Below are 12,385 nucleotides of genomic sequence, written 5' to 3' on the forward strand. Positions count from 1 at the left end.
AACCAACCATAAAGCAATCACCGCCTGAAAGTTACAGGGAATTGTTAGGAAAATAAACCGAGTACAAGTAATTTCCCTATAACCAGATTAGTGAGAATGCGAAATAAAAGCGGAAAAATAATACCCGAAAATTGATAACGGAGTTCAGCCAATTGTGCTTACGTCTCCGGGCTGCTGCAGATCTTTTACTAAGAGAGAAAATTTACAGGTGTTTACAAAACACTCACTACTCACAAGAAAGCTCTCTAGTATAGGAAGAAAGAAATGTTTTTGGATGATTTTGAAGCTAAATGGGTAAGGGTATTTTATAGTAGAAACTTAGGGACTAATCTTTGAAAATACCCTAAAGTGCAATGACTAAAGTGAATTTACCCATTCCTATTTTCAACAAACATCTACCAAAATTTTACCAAACTTTGAAAAACATTTTTCAAAGAAACATTTACCAAACTTTGAAAAAACATTTTCCAAAGTTGGTTGCCAAACTTTGAAACTTTTAACAATCTCCCACTTGAAGACTGATTTTAATATGTCTTCACACCTCGATCAATGCAGCAGCATGTCTGGTCTTGTTATTCTAGCATGCCAACTGAAGCTGAACACAACTTCAGTTTGTCCGTAGTCACCGTCTTTGTCAACATGTCTGCCGGATTTTGAGCTCCACTAATCTTTTCAAGTTTCAAAATCCCATCTTCCAGAAGAGACCGGATAAAATGATATCTCAATTGTATGTGCTTTGTCCTGGAATGAAAAGACGGATTCTTTGCTAGATGGATAGCACTTTGACTGTCGCAATACAAGATATTGTTTTCTTGTTTCTTGCCTAACTCTTCCAAGAAACTTTGGAGCCAAACCATCTCCTTGCTGGCTTCCGTAACAGCGACATATTCTGCTTCAGTTGTGGAGAGAGCAACTATCTTCTGTAGTTGAGAAACCCAACTCACTGCAGTTCCTCCTAGAGTATAGACATACCCTGTAGTGCTCCTTCTGATGTCGACATTTCCGGCTAAGTCAGCATCTACATAGCCTGTCAGTATCATATCTCCACCTTTGAAACAAAGTGCTTTGTTTGTGGTACCCCGAAGATATCTGAGGATCCATTTGACTGCTTCCCAGTGTACCTTGCCCGGATTATTCATGTACCTGCTAACAGCTCCCACTGCATGAGCAATATCTGGTCTGGTACAAACCATGGCATACATCAGACTTCCAATTGCTAGGCATACGGCACCTTCACCATGTGTGCACGTTCTTCCTCTGTCTTTGGTGATTGGTCTTTGGAGAGTCTGAAATGAACACCTAAAGGTGTACTTACTGGTTTAGCATCTTGCATGTTGAACCTGGAGAGTACTTTGTTGATGTACTCAGCCTGCGATAACATCAAAGTCCCTGACTTTGTGTCTCTCTTGATCCTCATCCCAAGAATCTGCTTTGCAGCGCCCAGATCCTTCATAGCAAACTGCTTCGACAATTTTTGCTTCAAGTTTATGATCTCTTGCATGTTTGAGCCTGCAATGAGCATGTCATCAACGTACAACAATAAAATAATGAAACTATTGTCGAACCTCTTGATGTAGCAACAATGATCTGCTTGGCATCTGGTAAAACCACTGCTACTCATGAAACTATCGAACTTCTTGTACCACTGTCTAGGAGCTTGTTTTAAACCATACAAGCTCTTCTTCAACCTGCATACCAGGTTTTTCTTGTCTGCCTCTATGAAGCCTTCTGGCTGCCTCATATAGATCTCTTCCTCCAAATCACAATGAAGGAAAGCTGTCTTTACATCTAACTGCTCGAGATGTAAATTCTCCGCAGCTACAATTTTCAACACCAGTCTGATTGTAGACAGTTTTACGACTGGAGAGAAAATTTCATTGTAGTCAATACCTTCTTTTTGCTGAAAACCTTTGACAACCAATCTTGCTTTGTAGCGTTTTCTCCCATCATGTTCTTCTTTGATCCTGTAAATCCACTTGTTATGGAGCGCTTTCTTGCCTGGTGGTAATTCAGCTAATTCCCACGTCTGATTTGACATAAGCGAGTCCATCTCATCTTTCATAGAAGACTCCCACTTGACTGAATCCTCCACCTGCATTGCTTCATCATAGCACTCTGGTTCACCATTGTCAGTCAGCAACAAATAGTGCAAAGAAGGCGAATACCGTTGGGTTGGTTTAGGAATTCTGGAGGAGCGTCTCAGTTCTGGTGTGTGTGGTTCTTCTTGAACTGCTTCAGGATTGATCTGAACATCATTTCCAGAAATATCCTCGAACTCAGCAAATTCCTTTGTTTCAGCTTCGGTATTACTTGATTCTGCGGTTGACCTATCTTTGTACATCACATTTTCATTGAAAATGACGTCTTTGCTTCTGATGATCTTTCGATTTTCGTAGTCCCAAAATCGGTAACCGAACTCATCACCACCGTAACCAACAAAGACGCATTTGTTGGACTTGGCATCAAGTTTACTTCTTTCAGCAAAGTTTATGTGTACATAAGAAATACAACCAAACACTCTTAAGTGTGAAAGGTTTATTTCTTTCTTGCTCCAAGCTTCCTCTGGTATTCCGCCATCCAAAGGAACTGAGGGCCCACGGTTGATCAGGTAAGCTGCAGTGTTGATAGCTTCAGCCCATAGAAATTTGGGCAATCCGGCATGTATCCTCATGCTTCTGGCACGTTCATTCAGAGTTCTGTTCATGCGCTCTGCTACGCCATTCTGCTGCGGTGTTATGGGAACTGTTGTCTCCATCTTGATCCCATTGTTTGCGCAGAAATCTCTGAAACTACTGTCTCTGTACTCTCCTCCATTGTCAGACCTCAACCGCTTGACTTTCAAACCAGTCTCATTTTCCACCATGGCCTTCCATTTTCTGAAGGTATAAAAGACTTCTGATTTCTTCTTCAGAAAATAAACCCACACCTTCCTTGTTGAATCATCGATGAAGGTGACATAATATAGTGAGCCTGCAAGAGATGAAACAGGGGATAGTCCCCATACATCAGTATGAACCAATTCTAACCTTTCTGCCTTGGGAGTCTTGCCAATCTTTGTAAAACTGACTTTCTTTTGTTTTCCAAAGATGCAATCCTCGCATAGTCCGACATCTACATTCTTTAGATCCGGCAGCTTCCCTTTTGACAAAAGTATCTTCATTCCTTTCTCGCTCATATGGCCGAGCCTTTGGTGCCATAGGTTTGATTTTCCATCAGCATCTGCTACTGCAATAATATTCTCTAAATTTGAGGTTACATAGAGAGTACCGGTCTTCTTACCACGAGCAATGACGAGTGCTCCTTTGGTAATCTTCCATTCACAGCCTGAAAAAGTTGTACTATATCCTTCTCCATCAAGCTGCCCAACAGAAATCAGATTTCTTTTGAGGCCAGGAATATGTCTCACTTCTGTCAGCTTCCAGGTGGTCTGGTTTGGCAGCTTTAGTCGGATGTCTCCTTTTCCGACGATCTTCAAGGTTTCATCATCAGCTAGATGAACCTTCCCAAAATCACCACTGACATAGTTCTCCATGATTTCTCGGCATGGGGTGGAGTGGAAAGATGCCCCTGAATCCAAGATCCATGATTCAATCGGACTGTTGACGCTTAAAATCATGGCATCACCTGTCTCCTCCGTCATGTTGGCAGATTCCTGTGCGCCGGTATTTTTCTTCGGTGCTCGGCAATCTCTTTTGAAGTGACCCTTTTTGCCGCAATTATAACAGGTAAAATCTTTATTTCCTGTTCTTGATTTGCCCCTTCTAGATTTTGATCTGCCACGATTTGAATTTCTTTCTGAAGTTCTCCCTCTAGACTCCGTGTGTAAGGCTGAGGAGGTTGATGCTTCACCCGATTCTCTTCGTCGAATTTCTTCACTCAATACCAGATCCCGAACATCGTCGAATTTTAATTTGCTGTTTCCCGACGAACTGCTGACTGCTGTAACAGTAGCATTCCAACTGTCTGGTAGAGATGATAAGAGAATTAAAGCTCGAACTTCATCATCGAACTCAATTTCCACTGAACTCAACTGGGTTGTGATTGTATTGAGTTCATTTAGGTGTTGTGCCACCGATGCCCCTTCCGCCATCCGCAAATTGATTAATCGCCTCATCAAATGAACTTTGTTTGAGGCCGATGGCTTCTCGTACATACTGGAGAGAGCCGCCATAAGACCCGCCGTGGTCTTTTCCTTTGCTATGTTAAAAGCAACATTGCAGGATAACGTCAGTCGGATAACTCCGAGGGCTTGTCTGTCGAGAAGAGCCCAATCTTCATCCTTAATGCCCTCTGGTTGCTTTCCTGAGAGAGGTTGATATAGATTTTTCTGGTACAAAAAATCTTCAATCTGCATCTTCCAAAAGCCAAAGTCCGCACCATCGAACTTTTCAATTTTCACCTTCCCTTCGTCTGCAGCCATCGCTCCCACTCGAATCTGGCTTCGTTTGGATCGTTTCTGACAATTCTTGCGAATCACCGTGTATTAGAACACCACCGTCGACAAACTCGTATCGCCGACCGAATTTCACTATTCACGAAATTCACTATTCATGTGAATAGTAATGAATAGTAACCTCGCAGAAAATTTGACAAAATTCACAACCAAAAGCTCTGATTACCAGTTGTTAGGAAAATAAACCGAGTACAAGTAATTTCCCTATAACCAGATTAGTGAGAATGCGAAATAAAAGCGGAAAAATAATACCCGAAAATTGATAACGGAGTTCAGCCAATTGTGCTTACGTCTCCGGGCTGCTGCAGATCTTTTACTAAGAGAGAAAATTTACAGGTGTTTACAAAACACTCACTACTCACAAGAAAGCTCTCTAGTATAGGAAGAAAGAAATGTTTTGGGATGATTTTGAAGCTAAATGGGTAAGGGTATTTATAGTAGAAACTTAGAGACTAATCTTTGAAAATACCCTAAAGTGCAATGACTAAAGTGAATTTACCCATTCCTATTTTCAACAAACATCTACCAAAATTTTACCAAACTTTGAAAAACATTTTTCAAAGAAACATTTACCAAACTTTGAAAAAACATTTTCCAAAGTTGGTTGCCAAACTTTGAAACTTTTAACAGGAATCTAATGTCTTCTCCTTTATTTTACTTATTAGAGAACTAGAATACGTACGGACTTAGTCTAATAACTCGTTTGACAAATAAAATGTCTAGGATTTTGATTGAGTTGGGACACTTAGAGGCTCAAATCCATGCTTGAGACTTGCTTCCCAAACTTTGTCGATATTTGACATGGAGTAACCACATTCATGTTGCTCCCATCCTTCAAGTGCATGCACTATCCCAGCTGCTCTGCATGTGCTCATCGCCCTCCTCGGCAGCCAGTTCTGGTACCATTTTATGTATCACCAATGTACAACTGATGAGCGTCAGTACGAGTAATTAGTTAATGTGGGAAATGAAGAATGTGAGTTAATGTCGATGGTCAAACCTCACAGGATCCACGTTCTCAAGTGTCGTTGGAGTGTGCATTGCTGGTGTGGTGTTGTAGAAGCAGTCCTTGCGCAGTTTCTTCGGTGGGAATTGTGAAAACGGAATAAATAGCGTCCCTTTCGTGGCCTTCCTTTGTTCTGCTTCACTCAATCCTTCTCCAACTAACCATGTCTGCAACATATTTATTTTCATCAGTTTTAATCAGGAATATTATGAGCGACTTTGGTATTTGTTGGTAGGAGAAAAAGGATTGTGGTAATTTATGACGGTACGATTTAGGTGAAAAACAGTGTACGGTGATTGGTGGAAGGGAGAAAGGGATGGACGAGTTATAGAAAATGATGAATAATAGTCGGAGCATGAGAGAAAAAAAGGAGAGGGAGAGACCTTTCTCCTGCCTTGCATGATGGTTTATATATAAAACCTTAGTGTTAGTGTCAGACCTACGATAATGATAACTATTTGTAGATTGACTAGTGAATATACTTAAAAAAAATTAGATGACCTTATTCCCATATGTAGTGAGGTGAGGGAGAGGTAGGATAGTAGACTGCCCAACTCCAAGTTGAGAACAACTTCCGTGGAAGACCTCCGACAGTCATAATTATGAATTGCCTACCGTGGGAGACTTGATCCCACGACCACAAGATTAAGAGCCTTGCGCTCTACCAACTGAGTTGGACAAACAATTCTGACTAGTGAATATACTTAATTGTCTAATAATAGATTTAACCGGTGATGGAATTAGCAACGATTAGGTCAAGGGACTATAGTTTTCTGACGGATGTGAAATTTCGGAAGTTTTAGATTTCGATAGGCCGATAAATAACAACCGAGGAGTGACCTAAGGAGTTACATAAAAGATAATTGAGAACCAACTTAATTACCTTACAAGAGTAACTTGTTGAGAGAACCAATTTACCCTCACACTTGCTGCCTAATGATTTATCAACCTTCTCACATTCATCCTCATGGAATACAAATACCTACACACAGTAAAATGAAAATTGTGAATTGGAGCTACCTAATGAATAATGTATGTATGTACTCACCTGGATGCCTTTCTGGCATAGTACAAAGGCAAGGGCATAAGCAACTTTAGTTAGGTTGCCTCTAAGGACTACTTGGGTTGTTCCCTTTAGTATGCTATTTAGCACCACTGCCACTGTCAAGCTACTCCCATCTACCAACTTCACTTTAAGCTTGGGATGTTTTTGCACATACACCCCACCATACCCATTCAGCTCTTCACCCTGCTCATCAATTTCATCACCTTTCTTCTATTGTCTTGTATATTAAAAAAAATGGGAACTATAGACAAAAAGAAAATAGGTTAATTACACGTTTAGTACATAAACTATCAGTTTTAGTCCGTTTTAATATCTAAACTTTTAATTTTTTCAAAATCATACATAACATTTAGTTTTTGTTTCAATTTAGTATCCCGTCGTTAAAAACTTAACACATTTAGTATCTAAACTATCCGTTTTAGTACCTAAACTTTCATTTTTTTTAAAAATGAAGTATGATTTAGGTACTAAATGTGTTTTGGTAGCTAAACTTTTAACTTTTTCAACACTTAAGTTTTGGTACTAAAAATGAAATAAAAATTAAACTTTAGGAATGATTTTGAAAAAATTGAAAGTTTAGGTACTAAAAAGGATCAAAATTGATAGTTTGGGTACTAAATGCGTTTTGGTAGCTAAACTTTTAACTTTTTCAACACTTAAGTTTTGGTACTAAAAATGAAATAAAAATTAAACTTTAGGTATGATTTTGAAAAATTGAAAGTTTAGGTATTAAAAAGGATCAAAACTGATAGTTTAGGTACTAAATGCATAGTTTACCCAAAAAAACTTGCCTGGTTATTGAGTCCCAGACTCAACACTCTAGCACCTTTCTCCTCAGCCTCCGATATTGCTTCCTCAATCAAGCTATTAATGGCTTCTTTTTGCCAGTTCAACCGGTACTGCAAATCAACACAACATGCAGCAATGTTATGATTATTGATGACACAAAGAAACAAAACAAAAAAATTTATTGTAATTTATCCAAACATTTAACAAACACCAACCTGTATATTATACTTGTGTATGGCCCATGTCTGCAGTCTGGTTTTATGAAACCGGTTTCTTTCGACAACAAAAGTGGAACCATAAGTCCAGGTTAGTATGATGGAACACAGTGTGAGAGGCCATAGCAGGCATGAGTACAGAGCTGATGATGTGTAGGGTTTGGAGGCGAAGGAGGCAAACCCATGCCGGAGATGATAAATGGATTCCGGCGTGGTGAGGTGCGTCAGATGCACCACATCGGCTGTTTCCTCCTTCCTTTTCAGTGAGCTTTCGTACAAGGTATCACTGGTTTTGTCCGTCGTGTCATAGATGTAGTCATAGAATGGCATGAACAGCGACTAGTTGGTTCTAAAATTTAAATGGTGCAATGAGTGAAAGCTGCACAGTATCCAATATATAAACTCCGGTTTAAATTATAGGTGGAACTAAATTTAGTACATAAACTATTAATTTTGGTCTATTTTAATACTTAAACTTTCAAGCCTTTTGAAAACTTAGCATTAAGTTTTTGACGTATATTAAAATGAAATAAAAACTAAATTTTAGGTATGATTTTAAAAAAAATTAAAAGTTTAGGTACTAAAATAGATTAAAACTGATAATTTAGATACTAAACATATAATTTATCCTAAATTATTTTACAAGGTGAAATTGAAATGTTAGAGGTATTTTATATATACATTTTATTCTAAAACTAATATTATATATTCACTATCATTATATCAATTCCATTTAACGACAATTAGTATTAAATTTAGGATTAGTGTACTTTTGAAAAATAGTTTTTTTGAATGGTTTGGTTTAAAATTTATAGTGTTCAAAAAAATGAATAGATAAAAGTATATTTTATATATTATTTTTTAAAATATTAAAATTTTGATGATATAAATGAATAATTTTACTAGAAAAATACTTTGGTTAAAAGTCAAAAATAAAAAAAAATAGTTTTTTAAAATTATATTTTTGTATAATCATTAATCAAACTTTAAACGCTTATTTCCTCAAGTTATTCGCAATTAATTTTGGATTTATAAATAAATTATCATACTATTATTGGGTTATGATGTCACTGCTAATTAAATATTAATTCAGTTAAAAAATATTAAAATGTTATTTGTTATAAATAATAAATAATATTGTCTATATTCATTATTATTAAACATATAATTGAGTTTATATCTTAAATTAATTAAATATAAATTCAATCATACTTTTTATAATTTATAAATAAAATAATTAAAAATCACTCTTATTGAAGCTGAATTCATATTTAATTAACTTATATATATTATCATTCTATTTATAGTTAATATTAAATGAGATTTAAAAATATATTTTTGACATAAAATATATATATATTTCAATCATATTATAGATGTAATATAATCTAATATATATATATATACATATATTAAACTATAAAATTGTAAAAGTGATTAATCGTTTTACCCGTAGGTGATATCATGGTATGCATTTTCGGATATCAACTATTATTCGATCTAAAATTTTGAATATTTTTAAAAATTTAGATTACTAAAATAATTTTCTGTATCCGATTCAAAAAAATTGATTGTCCTATTTTTCTAATCGGATATCCTAATCTTATCATAAAATTTATTTTAAAAAAACTAGATTTAAATTTTAGATTTTGTGAATTTATGGAATATTTTTATACATATACTATATTTATATTATATATATATATATATATATATATATGTATTTAATTATTCACACAGAATAAGCAATTGAATATCTTATTTTTTTATTGACTAAAGTTTTAATGGTTTAGTGGTTACTCATTTATTGGGCTAAAAACTAAAGGCTTAATTTTTTCGGATAATCCAAAATAGAAATTTAGTCCATCCGTATCTAATCTGATTATTATTATTATTATTTAGATATTTGATTTAAATTATTAAAAAGTAAAAAACAGATCGAATGTTAGAATCAGACGAGGTTCATGATACGTGGAATAATCGGATTTCAAACATCCATCCGAATCCAGGGAAATGACGACAACACAAAGAAATGATGTAAAGCCAATTGATTGGGGAGAAATAAATGGAAGAACAAACCACTGGGAAGAAGGACTTACGATGGAGTGTACATGATGTACTTGAGAGGAGGGAAGAAGGTGAAGAGCCAGTTGGGAATAAGCTCGAAATTGCAGTGTCCCATATTGTTCATAAAGTCCAGGTATGTTATGTAGGCCGCTAGGGAAAAGACGGAGACTGTACCACTCAGCACTGTCGTCAATATGGGTATGGCAAACAGGATGAAGTACGCTATGTGCTCTGCAAATGGATGAATCACAGCTGCCCACACCCACACGTCAGTCACTCAGTACCAATCATTCTTCTTTTAATACATGGAAATGATGAGAGGTGATCAGTTTGCGTACAAGTAATAGGTTCAGTGACAATGGAGGAATGATGGTGAGAATGGTAGCGAGAGTAAAGGTAATGGTGATGCAGTGCCCTATGAAGCCAGTAGTAAAGAAACTCCACAGGACCTGCATGGACCAACATGGTTATAATCACCCCATCAAGTCTCCAAAAGGGTAAGTGTGAACCTCCCGGGACGTATTTGTACCCAAAGTAAAACAGGATCGAGTTGAACATTATTTGATCATCCCTGCATGCATTAAATCACTGAATTGTCATCATTATTACATCAGGTAATGAACGATCATTCACTCACCAGTTCCTTTCCCGGTCCACTTGATCGAATTCAATGCCCTTGTCCACGATCCTGTTGCTGCCTTTGGCAGTTCGATGACGAGACAGGCTGATTCACGCCTGGTTGTGAAGCATTCTCCATAGCATGAAGGGGAATAAGGCAAGTAACGACACGTCTCTCTCCTTTTCATCGTTGACTACAAACGAGTATATTGTCTCGGTAATCATGGGAGCTAGGATCATGTACTGTAAAAACCATACCAGTTAAACCACAAAAACAAAAATACAATTAGAAAGGATAGCAAAGATGAGCGGATTCTATGTAACTGAGGAGAATAAGTAACAAGACCTTAAAGCTTCCAAGGGGCTTCCATGGCCAGTCAGTAAGAATTCCTGGTTTTGAAGCCATGGTTACTTTCTGCTTGTGTGCAAGTAGGTTGGGAAGGAGATGTTATAACATATATAGCAGTTGTAGTGAAACATTCGCACACTGACAGACTGGCACGTTTCTCTGGTCCTTTCTTTATGACGATTTAAGATTTTTGATCGACAAACCTACTCACATTTAATTTGCCTCTGCTTTATCTGCCTCTGCATTTAATTTACAGCTTGATCATCAAGTTCCTTTATTTCTTTCCTTTTCCAACTGTGGACACCCGTTTTCGCCCGTACCCGTTTTTATTATTGCTCGCATAGAGTTGGAGAGAATATATTGCAGGTATTATTTTGTTTAGTTGAGTTTAGGTTAGAAATAACTCAGTTTTAGGATTTATATTAAATTTTGGACTAATCTCTTCCTAGGTCCCCGTCAATTTGTCGTATCCTCCCTTTCCGATCAGTGGTCCCCTGTATATCTATATAATATTATCATTCACATTTGCTAAATATTATGTACACTGTATGACTTTACCATATGTGTGTAGATATTACTAAACATGGTTCGTTTGTTATGTAGGGTTTACACGCATATTCTCTTCGCATGTATTAAATATTTTTAGTACATATATACACTTTTTATTTTATATTTAAACGTAGTTGCTTTAAGTATATCAGGTTACTATTTTTATTAAACTTATGCACATGTGTTTCCATATTATATATTAAGAATTTTCTTTACCATGTGGGTACATTATGATATATGTCAGTGCAATGTATAATTTATGTTCATCATTTTTCATACTACACGACAGTTTGTAAATATCATGAATATATTGGTATTAAACATGTTCTAATTATTATACCATATACTGTTTCTATATATTCTATGTTACAATGTAAATATAAATTATAAATCATATTACATAATAAGCATATACAATCCTTGCATGAATATGTCGTTTCGCATAACACCCTTTTTTACGTACTTAAGTGATTTCTTTATTTTATTTTATTTACTTTTTTTTATATATTAAATATATATCATTTGATAAAAACATGGTAATGATCTTTAGAATGGAGAATCCATAAAAAAACACACCTTAATTAACAAGAAGTGTGTTTTTTAGGATTGTCTGTATGAAATAATTCTCTTTTTGAAATTTTGTTTAATAGGGTCATAATTTAAATGTATATTCAAAATTGTCAATTTCAATATTCAAATGACGTAAAATCGCTTAGGTATTAATTTTGGGCGTTGTGGGGTGCTAATCATTCCCCATGCGTAATCGACTCTCGAACCCTTTTCAAAACGAGTTTTTGGTTAAACACATATAACTTTTTATCTTTTAAAATTATTTTTTCTTCAAATTATTTTAAAAGATAATTTTTAGGTATTCGACCTACCTAACCCAAAGGTTGATGGTGACTCCAAATTTGTTTATTTATCTATTTATTTTAAAATCCAATCTTTTCTAAGATTAAGTTGGATTGATCCCGCCATAGCCCTAAAAAGCTTAAGGATCGTTCCGACACCAACTAAGGAAGAAAATGAACTGATATTTTTCCCTTCATCTTAGTATCCCGGAAGAAAAGATAATATCATTTTCCTAGCTTTCATGTCTTGCATAAATGAATAATTATCCAATATTTTAATCTTGGCAAAACTGTATAAGAGGTTCTTGTACTTTTAAAAACAATAAATATGGTCGTTGAATTATTATTTTCACCGAATATGGCCCTCCAACTCACAAAACATATCTAATGTGGTCCTTTAACCAACGTTTGTGGTCGCTGAC

The 12,385-nt window shown here is 35.9% G+C and overlaps 1 pseudogene; it reads right to left on the bottom strand.

The window, feature by feature from the left end:
- Positions 1-5,114: 5,114 nt before the first annotated feature.
- Positions 5,115-10,620, bottom strand: LOC120138493 (annotated as a pseudogene).
- Between the last annotated feature and the right edge of the window lie 1,765 nt (positions 10,621-12,385).

Source organism: Hibiscus syriacus, unplaced genomic scaffold, assembly GCF_006381635.1.
Source record: "Hibiscus syriacus cultivar Baekdansim isolate YM2019G1 unplaced genomic scaffold, ASM638163v2 tig00110694_pilon, whole genome shotgun sequence".
NCBI lineage: Eukaryota > Viridiplantae > Streptophyta > Magnoliopsida > Malvales > Malvaceae > Hibiscus > Hibiscus syriacus.